Genomic DNA, 15,089 nt, shown 5'->3' with positions numbered 1-15,089 from the left:
AGAGCAGTGTTGAAAGGCTGTACTCCACAGTGAGAAGCACTGCAAGTCTAGCTTACTAGAAAACAGCATAATTGTGAAGCAATGGCTCCCTACTAATTCGTAATACACTGGTGGGTGGTACTCCTCAGTCAAGAACAGGCATTTCTGGAGCACAGGCTACCATTTAGCATCATATTCCATTCCTGGGGCACAAGCCATTCATACAACAAGTACACTACCACCAGTTGTTGTGAAGCAGTATTTCACTTAGTTTTCATTGTATTTTATCATCCATTTACACACCACAAAAAATGCAGGAAAATCATAAATATGTAAATGGAGAACAATAGAAAAGAAAATTGGCAGGGGTATATGGCAAAATGCCTGATACGTTCAAAATAGCTTTTGTTTTTGCAAGACTGACAAATTACCCTGAAGGCAAACTTACTAACCTACTCCCTAGTCGATGTAAATATTGTTTTCCATTTTTAAACACCTTTCTTAGTCTTTTACTTTTTATTGAGAAGACTCGCCTGGTAGCATTTTAATTTGAAAGTTATTAAAAAAACTTCTGATACGACTTTATCATTCAAGTGAGCAAATTAATGAGCGCATCATTTAAAAAGAAATGCCTTGTAACTGGTGATCACAATCTTTCTGATTATAAGGCTTACCCAGCCAACGGTTATTAGTAAAGGATCATTAATGAAGCAAGCAGGTTATGAATTATCTGATGGGTCAGATGGCTGAGTGGATGACTAAACACAGACATCTTCAATTCAACTGCTTTCGCTAAAATCACAGGTCTAACAACGCCACTCGACCCGATAATAGGCTGTCATACAAGTGTCAGCACAAAGAACACGGTCAGCATGTTTAAGAGGGAAGAGAGCAGGAAAGAGCCACAAACCCAGCTAGTTTGGGATAGGTATAGTTTTTCATCACTAGTATTAAATCAACAAGGTCTGCAGACACAGAAGCCAATATCCAATACTTGACTGTATGTGGATTACACTGGGAGCTTCCGCTTTGCTAACTTATCTGGTCTCACTCTTTCTAAAACCTACTAGTTATTGTTTTTTCATATCGTTATGTTATTATTTCTGTCATGGGCAGGGGGAGGCAACAAACAAAGCAATTACTTTTCAATTTTGCACAGAACTCCCACTTTGATTAATGCAACATAATGGTTACACTCAATCATTTTTCATCCCCCAAGGGACATAAATTCTTCATGGTGTGAAATTGCTCTCTTATTATTACAATAGCTGGACAATAGACGCACAGAGTTGTAACATTGCCATTTTAGCTGACATTACAGGGAAAGTGGTTAAAACGGGACCATTTGCCATTCGTTACAAGCAAGAGGAGCTCACTTAAAAAACAGCAGCAGCTCAGTGTTTACTTCAACACCACAGACCTGAGATACAGTACAAGACACAAACTATTTAATTAGTTATGCTCGGGTATTTTTTCAGTAAAGTTACTTTGTTCTAAATCAGTTGATAAGAGTTAGTTTTTGACTGCAACTGCTTGAGTCAGATTGGTCATTGAGAGATGGGTAGCAGTGCTGTGCTGTCAATGGGAACCTTTGTGACGTCCCTGTATACCAAAATATGGACAGCGTTCTCTATAAATCGCAGGATATATTAGGATATACTCCTATTGAAAGCCAGTCAGTGGCAGAGTTTTCTCTTTTAGTATAATAAATAATACAAATTGTGAAAAATGAAAAAAGATAATGTTGCTGTCTGACATTACAAACAATCAGATACAATTTAAATATTATATATTTAATATAATATATATATATATATATATATATATATATATATATATATATATATATATATATATATATATATATATATATATATAAAATATACATTATTTTTTTCAAAGAAGTCATTACAATGAATCCTGGCACACATTTCTGCAGCATTTCAAATAGCATTTTAACTCATGTAATAAAGTCTTTCTTACTTGTCCAAATAAATTAGCATTGCCGAGATGACTAAATGCATGCAGGCAGATTCCAATTAGATTTAATGCATTTTAAAAAGGAAGGTAATTTATTTTATAAGATGTTACCCTTTTCGTTGCAAAGAGTCAAAGAGCAGCTCAAACAAAATTAATTTGCATGGTAAATAACTCTGAGGATATTGAAAGTGCTTAGTGTTTTTTCATGATAAGCACAATTTGCAGAAGTAAAAGAACGTTTATTCACCCCTTTCTTCCTGTCATTGACTTGAAAGACACTGCTGAGGTGAAATGACATAAGAAAGTGCAAGAGTAATGGACTTCCTGTAACTAAGGTAGGCAAACACAGTTTTCTCTAGCCTATTTATAGAAGCCCAACTGAACAATAATAATTAATTAACACAAAATGCTGAAGCAATGCTTTCTGTGTTAAGGATGTTAAAGGCCTCACAGTGCCTCAAGAACACATTTGTTTCATGTGTAAAACCAGCGTTTGTCAGAGCAATTAAATCACACGAACAATTCAAAAGCTCGGACTTTCCAGTGAGCGAACCGAGGGCTGGTGGTGGTGCTGTGCCTTGAGGCATTTTACATAACGAAGAACACAAACCAAAAGGAGTTTAAAAGCTCGTCAGCTATGCAAAGTGATTCAAAACTCATTCAATTTGAAATGTTGAAGGAAAGAGAGAGAGAGAGAGAGAGAGAGAGAGAGAGAGAGAGAGAGAGAGAGAGAGAGAGAGAGAGAGAGAGAGGGGGAGAATACTTTCATAAAAAAATGCTGGGCAAACACTATGCACATGTGAATTAGATGATTCATTGCCTTTGCCTAAACTCTTCATTATATCTTACTCTGAAAAAAGTACATTAATAAAATTAGATTTTAGAGACTACTGTAGACAGAAATCAGTGGCATTGGTTTGAAACTCATTTAAAAAGCCATTTCGAGACAGACGAAAGAGATGGATTAAAACCTACACCACGGATGGACCCCTACTAATATGCAAAATGAAAAAAGCAAGCCATCACATTTTAACAAACGGATACATTATTGGCTTTTGATTTTTATATACATTTGTGTAACTTGAACGGCTATATATACTGTATATATATAATTTTTTTTCAGACTCGTAGCAAGTGGGGATCTCTGCAGGGGGTTGGAGTTATTCCTGGAAACTCCCAGGCAGGACTGCATGCAGATACCTCTGGAAATGCACCCATGGGATAACCGATTTCTACATATTCATATTATCTTATCACTTTGTCCACTCTAGCTTTGTTGGGCAGTTTTGTTGATTACCAAACAGACTCATCAGTTCACATGTATTTCCATGTGCAGGGATGGAAATAAGACTCCCATTGCATAGCAGTTTGATCCGTTGCTGCTTTTACTTTGTTTAAGAAGACACATCTGGGCTTGTCACCTTGTGGCTACTCAAGCACATAGTAAAACCTGGAATGGTTGAAACTGCTATGGAATAGGAGTCCTATTTCCACCCCTGATGTGCAGTTAAATCTGTCTCTGTCTGAAAGCAAACACTAATAGGTAGGTGTTCTTTTCAATATCTCTGTTCCTTTGTACTGGGCAGCATCTAAATAAGATGTTAATGGCTTCTACCGCAACTGGTCAGGTCTCCTTTCCAGCAGTTCTTGAAGGGAGTGTTTAATAAATATCATTTCAGATTTTTTATTTTTTATTTTTTTTATTTTTTTACATTCTCCTTGCAACACAATATATCAGATACATTCAGAGCAGTTTGCCAGTGGAAATGGGACAAATATTCCATTGCTCAATGCACCAGAGAATTTCAACTCGGGCTGCCTTTTAATGCGCAATTGCATGCAGTTATCAGTTCACAAGTACCTTACCTCAATACCAGCAACTGAGCATTAGATAAGCCTAGGTAGGGCTTGAGGAAGACAGTGTGTACTATAAAAACATAGATTGAAGACATTTTATAATTACTTACTAGTCCTTTCCTGAAACCCTGTCTATAAATGCATCTCTGAGATCCAACAGCTAAGCAGGTGCTGGAACAAACGGTCCTCCTCACCTTCCAGCCTATTGGGAAAAAAAAACAAACAAAAAAAAACAAACAGATTAGCCAGTCACACATTATGACAAACTTCATGAAGTCTTTTTTGCAGTGTTGTTATCCACATTGCACATCTCCTGAACCCTTACCTGGTTTGAATTATATAGCACAGCCATCATTTAACACAGATTCCATGAGGCACCGCACCTTTTAATTTACCTGCATTCCTGGATATATCTCCCTGCCCTCAAGGAGGGGTCTCCAGTCTATTACGGTTCTTGTAACAAAGTGCCTATTGTTGAGTGAGCCAATCTCTCAGCAGGGATGTGTGCCTCTGGCGGCAAAAAGCAAGCCTCTGACAGTTTAGTCTTCAAGACACATTGTTGTCAGCAGGTTAGGCACAGCCAGGGGGGCTTTAATAGTCGAGATAAAAGTACCTGATAGTTTGCGGTTTCTGCCTTATGACAAGCCATCTTATGCTATCCGGAAAACAAGCTACACAAATGCTCATAGTATAAGAGCCTGAAATGCTTTCTGCTGTACCTACGGCATTAAAAACTAAAACAAAAACAAACAAACAAAAAAAAAAACACATTAGGCCATTGATGCACCTTCCCAAGTCATTAACGTTAATTGTTTTATGTACTTTTCAACTTGCAGTTAATGCTTCATAAGCATGTGTCAGACAAACAGAAAACTGGCATTTCAGCTGCAGTTTGAGTGCATTATGAACACAGGTTTCAAAAGGAATCAAATGTTTAATGGATTCCATTTAATAAAAAGCTTTGCCATGAATAGAATCATATGAAGTTGTACTAAACACCCTCAATTTAACCCACGATTCCTGACATTCCTATTTGCCTTTTTAGTGCTCTTTTTTGCATATTTTGACATAAAGCATTTAGCATTTGAGCCCAGAGGCAATTAAAACTGACCTTTCGGAAAAGCCATTAAAAAAAGAACAAAAAACAAACAAACTAAACAAAATAAAAAAAAAACAGGGAATTAAACATGAAAATGGGGAATCAATACCAAAACCATTAAATGTGTAACAGCTCTCTCTAAAAAACATTACCAATGTGCAGCTTATGAAGTAAAAAAAAAAAACGTGTATTTATTCAACGCCCCTTCTATAAATGGGACGAATGGATGTAACAAAAGGTTCTGGCCACTGAAACAGATGGATTTTTATTTTTCCTAACAATATTTAAAAGCTATTGATTGAAACATTGTTTAAAAGGGCAAAGTGGGAACTCAGATAAAATAGAACTGAGGTTAGGAAATATTGAGTTATTTCTTACAGCCAGATTCTGGGACTAAGAGGAGCCATAAAGCCCCTGAGCAGCAGGCATGCTGGGTTTGTTTAAACCTTGACCCAGTTATTGATGAATATAGATGGCTGGCTGGGTCCCGAGACATAAAAGAAACTGATGATAAGACCTTTAACTCCAATTTTTAAAATCACATCATCAGGGAATTTCCTGCGCAAGAGGACTATATGGTTTAGAACTTAAACCTTCACCTGCTGAAATCAAAATAAAAGTTTTTAAATTCATATGGTCTCTCAATGTCAATGTTTTTTGCAACACAAGGCTAAGGTAGCATTTGTTGCTGCTATAGAAGTCCAAAGGGAAAATGCCCTGGTGTCACATGTTGCATAGACTGCATAATGAAGTTGAAATAGGCTCAAGACCTTTTCAAATCGATGCAGGCTTGATCTGAAAAGCAGGCACAGTGACATACAGGCATTAACTGTTTAACCCTTTCCATGTCACCAACAATGAGTGGGGGGGGGGGGAACACACAACCAAATGGTACCTACATCCAACTTCCTAATGAACAGCTGCTAAAGAAAATGCTTGATCGCTTAACCACAGGATCTTATGGCATCTTAAACTTGTATGATGCGCCACCTGCTTGGCATAGCCTCGATGTTGGATACACAGAGAAATGCCCAAAGTCAAAACCACAGGATTACAAACATGCAGTATCAAGATCTAGAATGCTCATCTTCATACTCAAAGCCTCACGTCTACCCTTACTGTCGTGTACACCTTCTCATTGTGTTCAAGTCCCTGGCAGACTGACGGAGCCAGGTGTAGCCGCAGAGTTGCAGCAAGGTTAAAGTCTCCATTGTATATTAACATTCACATTCTAGGAAGTCCGACCACAACACATTTGCAATATGGAGGCACAGCAGGTCAATGATCTCCTGTGTCTATCCAAGCTCTGTGGAGACTCAATAGATTTAAAATTGGAGCGTTATGGATCCATAGTGGTTCATTTATTTCTGCTAAGGATCACAGGGCTCAGCTCAACCGGCCCTTAACATTGGGTTGCACCAGAGAGTAGCATTCCCATAACTTGGGCCAGCTCCTCCATGTTAAAATGTCATCTCCAGCTTTATTATGCCGTGTTTAATGTGAATAGACTTTCTGGAGAAAATACTGTTTGACAGCATGTTTACCTGGATGTTTTGAGGACAATAGGGACATTTCTACTATATTTAGCATCCATGATGCAAGATTTCAGTTTGGTTTCACAGATCCTGATTACCTTCTGTTACCATCCAAGTTCAACATTAGGGTCTGTTTGTAAGTTTACTGTATTGTAATCTTTTGCTCAGTAATACATTCCATAATTTGTTTACCACACAGGTTTTATTAAGAGTCGTGTTCCCAATGAATACATCTAGAAGTTAATGCAATAATGTATGCTTTGCCCTGAAGCACTTCACAACAGATTAGCTGTTGGGCAGTCAGAGGCTGGGTTGATGATGTCGCGGTTTCTGCAGGAAGGTGGTCCTGAGGGGGAAATCTGCTCTCCACTGCCACATTTATAAAATGATTGTTTAATGAAGTTTAATGAAGTTAGGCTCAACAACTTTTCAATCGATGCAGGCTTGATTTGAAAGCGGACACAGTGGTGCATAGCCGTCAACGGTTTAACCCTTTCCACGTCGCTAACAATACTTGAACTCATCTATTAGATTAGAACTCTATTATTAAGTGACAAATACCTTTTTAAGGGTAGCCTGTGCATTTGTTATTGGGAAGGGTATATTAAATGACTGGAAAATGAACACGAATTGGCATCTTCTTGCAAGCATTGACAACCCACTTAAAAAGACAATGCAGTATTTTTTGCAGTACAATGAGCAAAGGCAACAAAAGCCATACTGCTATTCTTATTATCGCAATGTACTGATTGTGTTTGATCAGAGTATTAATAGGATGAAGCAACAGAAAGCCACTAAACCCAGCTTTCTTATCTGCAGTCTAGTTTTATTATTTGGATTAAAGCGACGTCGGCTGGAACACAGGACTCTGGCTCATGTGATGTTGCCCGAGTGCTTTATTTGGCTATTGATATCATTATCTAATATAATCAAATCAATCTAATCCAAGCTGCTCCTGAAATGGAAAGCAATACAAGTATGCTCAATAAAGCAATTTAAAAACAAACCAAAAGAGTGACTTGGAGGTGCTGACACTGCTATGAAGTAGAATTACTACATTAACAGCTTCAAAATGCATGTTCTGTAATACACGACTTGCAATCTAAATTTGAAATCATATTATATGGTGCCGCAGATGTAATTGGAGAAATGTAAGTAGTAGGATAGATAAGAGATTAAATTGATCAAATAAAAGCACCAATTCAAAATCGCGACAGAGCTGTTGAGCGACTTCCCAAAAAGCCCAGGTTTTTGAGCACCTAGTTTATATAACAAGCAAGGAGAAATCTACTGTAAATAAAAAACATCGAAAAAGATGCAACATATGGATACCCCTTCCACACAGACGAGTTATGGCATTTTGGTCTGTGAGAACTGCCTATACCGTCACAGAGCCGTCATATTTTATGCCGTATCTGAACCACCTCGCGAGGTGGATCTGTCTTAACTCCTGTGTGAAACGCTACGCTGGCACTGAAGCGCTACAGTGGGCTTAGATTGAAAGTCAACATCCCACATGACTGCATGTATAACGGACATGTTGGGTATTTCTGTCGTTGGTGTTACATGCTTTTTAAAGGATTATGACGGTATTGTACCGGCATAGACTGTGCAATTGTGACTGTTGGGTTTTGGATGACCCTTTGCACTTTACTAACCCCTGGCTCTTACTTATTGGTTTGCTCCATTTGGCAGGGAGTGACCATACTTCATAAATTCTCTGACAGACATGCATTCCTTTCACCATGCATGACAAAAGCAGCAACTTACAATGAATTGTTTATGAGAAAACAAAAAGAGAAGCACTTGAGCAGTTACTGTACATATCCCCGTCGGTTAAGATTTTTTTAAGTTACATTTTTAGAAATGTTTTAACTATTTGTGTGAACTCTGTGGAATGAGAGGTTGCCCTGTTAAAACTTAAAAGAAAAAAAACATTACGCATTATAAAATAGATAGGAAAAACTTAACATGGTACAATTATACATGCAGTGACTGAAGGGGAGATGGTATGCAACCTCCTTACCAAGAGCAAACTGAAAATGCCTCATGGCAAATAATTCAAAAATGTAATTATTATGATTACACACATCCAAATCAAAACTGAACTTGGATATTAAGACAAACTGTAACGAAGCACAGCAGTAATTTATTGATCTCTCCAAACGCTTGTGCCACGATTTATTCTCTCTCTCATTTCAGTATATTTATTTGCCAACCAGAGCATTAAAAAAGGAACCGTGTCCCCTTTCCAGGGCGTTCAGACATGGCTTATTAGTAAATTGATTAGGTTTCTGTTTCATGGAGCTGTCATTTAACTTGAGCATGCAGAAAGGGATTAAGGCAGGCGAATAGAATTGCTAAATGTGTTTGTTTGGGTTTTTTTTTTGTTTTTTTTAAAGCAGACACAGGGTTCCTAAGAAATAAAACAGCATCACATTTGGAAGCTGACTGCACAGTAAAAACAGCTCAGCGGGTTTTGTTTACATGTGCAATAATGGCAATGCAGGGCCCCTCAGCATGAAAAATGTATACAAGCTATACCTGTAATACTGACTAAAACCATTCCCCTCTGGTGTGGAACTGTTGTTTAATTCAAGCTTTCTTAAAGCTCAATTCCCTTATATACCATTAGATTTCGAGTCCTGACTTTAATGTACCCATTGGCTTTATTATCAACCAATAATTCTTACTGAGCAGATTTATTTATTATTAACTTTTATATGACATAAGAACATCAATCTGATAATACTCTTACCCCACTGTCTCAATTTCAAATGTATATAGATATTAACAAGCATTCATGAAGCAAACAATAATTCGTACTTGCACAACCATGAAATTAATCATGATTCAGCACATACTTTAAAATGCCACTAATACAAGCAAGCACTGAATATATCCTAATTAGATGCTTACTTCAAAATGAAGGCAATAAGAAATGTTACATACATAGTTCATTTGGACTTACTGATGACTTCACCAGAGTTATTTCACAGATACTTCCTGTACCGTCTCACACATCAAGCCCCATAACAACATTCAAACATTCACAACAGTAGAAATCGCCTCTTACGCTCTTTTCAGGCCTTTATTAATATTTGTTCTCGAGTGCTTTTCTCTCAGCCCTGCAGGTAAATTACATCTTGCCCCAATGGCTAAATTAGATCTGCGCAATAGCACCATTATCCATTACCCACTCCATTAAAAAAAGATATATTCTGTAATAACTGCCTGTTAGAGTAAATGATTATACTGGCTTCCCTGGAATGCCCAGCCATAATGGCAAGGAGCGAAGAGTTTTATTATTTTGCTTTTAAAGATAAATAGGTCTCCCGCTTAACATTTTGAAAGAGTGCTGAAACACTTAAAGAAATAATAAAAGAGCCAATATATTCCAACTTCAGCTAATGTTTGCAGCCTACAGGAATAACCAGATGTTACTCCAACACCAGCCAGAAATTGGCTACCGCTTCCAAAATCAGTGCACCGAATACTCCTCCTACGAGTCAGAGAAGAACATCTGCTCCAGCACTTCAATAACCCGCACCCCCCACCCACCACCCACCATACATTATTGCTGCTGAAGCAATACGACTTAATACCTCAATATCGAGCAGCTCTGTTGAACCGCATCAGAATATTTTTCAAAGCACAGCTTGTCATTGTGATGAGCGAAAGGTTCTATTCCTTAGCATCCTCTGCAAGCTTCTTCTAGCCAGGCAATCACAAGTGCTTTTTTGATGCTTTCTGAGCAATTTTGTTCTTCGCTGTTCGCACTTATACTTGTCATTCTATTGTGTTCAAAGAGGCTTTAAAAAATCATGTTAGAGGAGGGTAGAGATATCTGGAAAACAAGCTTTCCTCAATTACATTTTCTCAGATTAACCTCTTGGTCCATCAGGAGCTAATATCATCAGCATGAAATCAAATCCTTCTGCATAAAAAAAGACGTTGCCAGAGACTGCTACCAGATAGGGGTGATGAAAGGCTTCATAATATGAAGTGCATTAGAACAGCAATAACCAAGAACACTGGCCTCTGAGCCATCTCGCCAAGACTTCGAAAATTGAATTCCTTTTGTTTGTTCTTGAACTCCCTTTTGTGACACTGTACTCAGAACCCTATCTTTCTTCATTTAAGTATCTGTAAATGTACTTGCTATAACATAGATTTGCCCCTGTATTTTATAATATGGGGGAATTGATTTTTCCTGTAATTTACAATAACCTGACAGGCTTTATATGTAAATACACATACAAGCCAGTCTGGTTAAGCATCTTAGGACCCCAACAAACAGCAGCTAATCTGCGTTACTGTAACAACAGGTAAGGACCCTACGATGGGAGGCACGACACCCAGTAAATGGGCAAGCAATTAGTCTTATAAGAAATGACTTGCAATTAAAGCCACTATCTTAGGTTACATGTACATTACTTGACTAATGCAAGACAGCAATTATGCCTGTAATTTAAAACCATGGTTAATAATAATAATAGTCCTAATGGAGTCAGGGGATTTGGATGTGTTGTGGAAAAACATGTGTTTTCCTTCATTAAACAAAGATCACTGTAAAAAATGGCCTTAGGACAGAATACAGTAAAGTAGGGAAGAATTGTACCTGTGCTACTGCCAGTTTAGGCATTATGCAGATTAACCACTATATTTGAAACTGGAGTTATTTTTAGCTACTGGAAATTGCACCTTTAGTTACACTGTCCCATATGGCTCATACTCCTTACTGTATCCTCCTTGCCAAGTCAGACTTCATTTACTTTTTCACTCGCCTTCCTTAAATGTGCAGAAGGAATACAAGTTCTAAAGCGGGCTAAAAGATGCATTTATATTTAAGTTCGGGTTTAATTCCTAGTTTCGCTGGAGTAACCTATAAAGTACCACTGTGATTAGACAATGAATATACAGAGTTACAGTCCTCCCCCTTTGTATTAGTGCTAGTAATGGCATTATAGGGCAAATAGGAGCCATGACCGTAGCGCCCCATAACTTTTTCTGCAGTATAAACGAGGAACACAGCATTTGCACCTCTCAGATATATCTAAACGTGTCTTTAGATAGTACCAGTATTCTGCAAGCATTTAGAAGACTTGATCAGGGCACAGTAAATGCCTTATAGGGGTATCATCAATTGATCTAAACAGCAGATGTAAATGCCACCACTGACACAATTAAAAATGTGTACCAAGAAAATCTGCCTCTTTGGTGCATTTCTGTCCGGAAGAAGACATTTATTTAGTTATTTAAAAGGACACACTTTGAGATCCGCCACCATTTTGATCAATTAAAGAGACCCCTGTAATTATGAACTAATATATGATTATGAGTGTTAGTTATCTTAGTTACATTACTAGCTTTGTTTTATTTTTTTGTATTTCAGCACATAATGAATACCACTTTGTCATTTATTACTCTAGAAAATTGTAGAAAATGCATTATGAAAGAATAAAAAGATGATCTCAGCTAGTAAATCCAGAAAAGGAAGAGTGTTTATGCATTGGCAGGCACGATTTCATAGCACTTACATGGTAGTGTCATGCAAGCAGTGAAGACAAGACCAGCAATACAATTCAGCTGTTCGACCTTAAATCTCCCAATTGACATCTGACACCATCGTGTAAAAATAGTAAATAAAGGGTGCTACTACAGAATTACTGACTTTAAAAGCATCAGTGTAAGCAGGATGTTAACAGGGAACTGTCCTTGAGCAAGCCCACATAAACTTGTTGGTAAGCTATGGTCTGCAGGATTTAAAAGAAAAGCAAAATCTGAGAAAAGCTCCCAGGAGAGAGACAGAGAAGAGAAGAGAAACAGTGAGTGATACAGGTAGAATGTGCAGACACTTCATAACTTGTCTTTGGCTTGGCCCGTTTGAATCCATTACCAATAGTACTCAGCAGTGCTACATTTACACTGAAGGCAGCACTAGCTGAAACGTTTGTCTACCTGATGACCAATGGAACAGATTTAAAAGAATCACTTTTCACATTACAAGAAGGAGAATCTGTACATCCCCATATAACACCCAAACGCTCAAGATTTATATGCACTTTCAGGCAATGACAATAGCTTCTCCTTTTCTTTTCTGGGTCTTCATATTCCTACTTCCTCTCTGCGAGTCCTCCAACTTGTTTCTTTTCCTTTAAGTACAAAGCTATAAAAAAAAATCTATGGTGCTGGATGGGAAATTCAATTTCCCAGCGAGCTATATTAAGTGGTGGAGGTTTGTAAAGCATCTAACCTCTTCCTGTATTCAGTGTACTTCTCCTCAATGATTAACATAGCAGCCCAGATTTAAATAGTTTACCTGATATAGGAGCCCATTGAAAACTCTTCACTTCCTGTTAAGAGCAGCTCAGCTTGTAACAGTGTTGAATATTAAAAACAAGTGGTTTCTGGCTAAACTAGACAAAAACATTTATCTTCAAGCTGTTTACAGCAACAACAAAACACTACATTACAAGCCCCAGTCATCACCATTATCTATGCATATCGCAATGTTCTTTTTGTTCTGAAAATAATTGCCACCCCCCCAAATGAATAATTAAGTTTCACTGCAGATCACTCAAGTACTCAGTTTCCCTCTGAGGAATAAATGGTTACACAGTTAAAGAACCAGTGACCACAATGGCCAGAGTTGTCTAACTAACACACTAATCAAACCAGCAAGAGACAACTGAACTGGTTCCGTTATCTCAGTATGTGGCTTTACAAACATTGTAGGGTCTAAACTGAGCACTTTCTAAGCTAAAAGGACATGCACATAAAAAACAAAAAGACAAACAGCTTCTTGAACACCTCACCTTTTTAAACAGAAGCTGTCACGTTTCAGATCTCTGTTACCACAGTTACCAAATACTCGCAAATATCCAGTCAAATCAAATCCAAGACTGAAGAATGCTTACAATAAAACTAATCTGAGTATAGCAGAGAAGCTGCAACTTGATCCAATGCGGAAACATTGACAGACCATTTTTCTGTGAAAGGTCAGTTTCGAAGTTTCTTCTGGTTACAATGAATATCCAGGAATCCAAACTGAAAGCAAACCGAAAGCAAACCGAAAATCCTGAATATATCAAAAATAATGTTATAAATAACATTTAAAAAAAAAAAAAAAGTCTCACTGGCAAACTAGCAGAGCACTCCTCTTCTGCGAGGTTCTCCCAGGAGCTTGCTCAGCAAACTAGGAGAGACAGCTGGGATCATCAGGCAGTTATAAGCGAGGGCTGAAGGGACTGCTTCTCATGACAGCTGCCTTTATAGCATCAGCGTAGAGAGACTGGATTCCGTCTGCAAACCCAACCTAGGCTGCAGCCACAATTCAAGGGTCATCACCTCCCTCCGTTTCCCTGCCCCTGTCCCCCACCCCCTCCCTCTCCATATACACACACACACACACCCACCAATACCTCCCCCCATTCACTTAATCCTCTGTATTTCACAGTTAACAGTGTCAGCAACACTTGAGGGCTGAAACAATGCTTGAAGCAAACTCAGCCTCTCAAGCTCTCAGAGTATTGGTCATCTTTAATTACATTTTAAAACCAAACACGATTAGCCTGCCTGACTATCATCACACAGCTAAAATGCAGTCTCGGCTCTCTGGGGAATGGGCTCCCTCCCCCGTATAGGGGATTCCCAATGGTAATTAAAGTTAATTCTTTGAATATTTTATTTGCCAGGTAATAGCAGAAAATTGACTTTCTATCTATCTATACACGTCCCTATAAGCCATTAAGCCATTTAGGCCAGAATAACAGATATATAATAATGAATGGGCTTATCCAATGATAGTCATGCAAGGGTAAGAAACACATTTCACCCTTAAATAATGCAGCCCCTTTTCACATAAAATACAGTACCATCCTCTCTAATAAGTCGACTACAGCTACAAAAGGAGGATAATCCCTGCAAAATGCCAACATAATTCAGGACAGAAAATCATCAGCATGCATCTCATATCACAATGTCAGTTCATCTCCCAAACATAAACCAATATCAAAGAAAAGATTAATCTTGACAAGTACATCTCTGTCCATCAGAGTTGTACCTGATGCATACATAAACACATATGTGCAGTATGCCAATTATATCCGTTTTGAATTATTCATGTTTAAATCTAATATATTATTTCACACCATGCCACACTTATGCAACACGTAGGGATATATTGTATGTCAGAAAGAAAAAAACACAAAAGAATAAAGCTGTGTGATTCATTTGAAATGCAACAATAGAATAGCACTGTAATTTAGGCAGCTCATCAGGCCTTCTTAATTGGCAAGCAGAATATCGGCATATCACAAATGAGGCTGTTCATGATTTCACAGACTGAAGTCTGGTTTTATTGTTGCCAGTCTCCCGAGTGCAGCTGTTCCATACGGATTGTCGCATTAGAGACCCTGCAAGATGCAGTTACCTGAAAGTAACCGAGGATAGCATGAGGAAGTAAGGCAGCGCCTGAAGAATAAATCTGCCTTTTTTTTTTTTTTTTGACGTGCTTGCACTCAAGATCATGGCTCTCCTCAGTGTGGGGGCACTAGCCTGCACTAAAACCAGGCCTGCCTTTCTCCTTGGCTCATTTCGGTTTCTTTTATAGACCAGTCAGAAGAAAAAGAACTCAA

The 15,089-nt window shown here is 38.1% G+C and overlaps 1 protein-coding gene across 6 annotated transcripts in view; it reads right to left on the bottom strand.

Moving 5' to 3' along the window:
- Positions 1-15,089, bottom strand: part of LOC117435020 (xylosyl- and glucuronyltransferase LARGE2s-like) — a 106,040-nt gene that overhangs the window by 24,656 nt on the left and 66,295 nt on the right. For 4 of the 6 annotated variants that reach the window (XM_034057864.3, XM_034057859.3, XM_059003196.1 and 1 more), the window contains one exon: positions 3,927-4,018. The gene's annotated coding sequence lies outside the window, so the exon portion shown is untranslated. Of the gene's footprint in view, positions 1-3,926; positions 4,019-13,268; positions 13,566-13,589; positions 13,695-15,089 lie in introns of those variants that run through there. The other 2 variants (XM_059003197.1, XM_034057862.3) reach the window with 2 other exon arrangements.

Source organism: Acipenser ruthenus, chromosome 28 (genome assembly GCF_902713425.1).
Source record: "Acipenser ruthenus chromosome 28, fAciRut3.2 maternal haplotype, whole genome shotgun sequence".
NCBI lineage: Eukaryota > Metazoa > Chordata > Actinopteri > Acipenseriformes > Acipenseridae > Acipenser > Acipenser ruthenus.
Note: the sequence above shows the minus strand (reverse complement) of the source record. Positions and strands in the feature narration are given on the sequence as shown.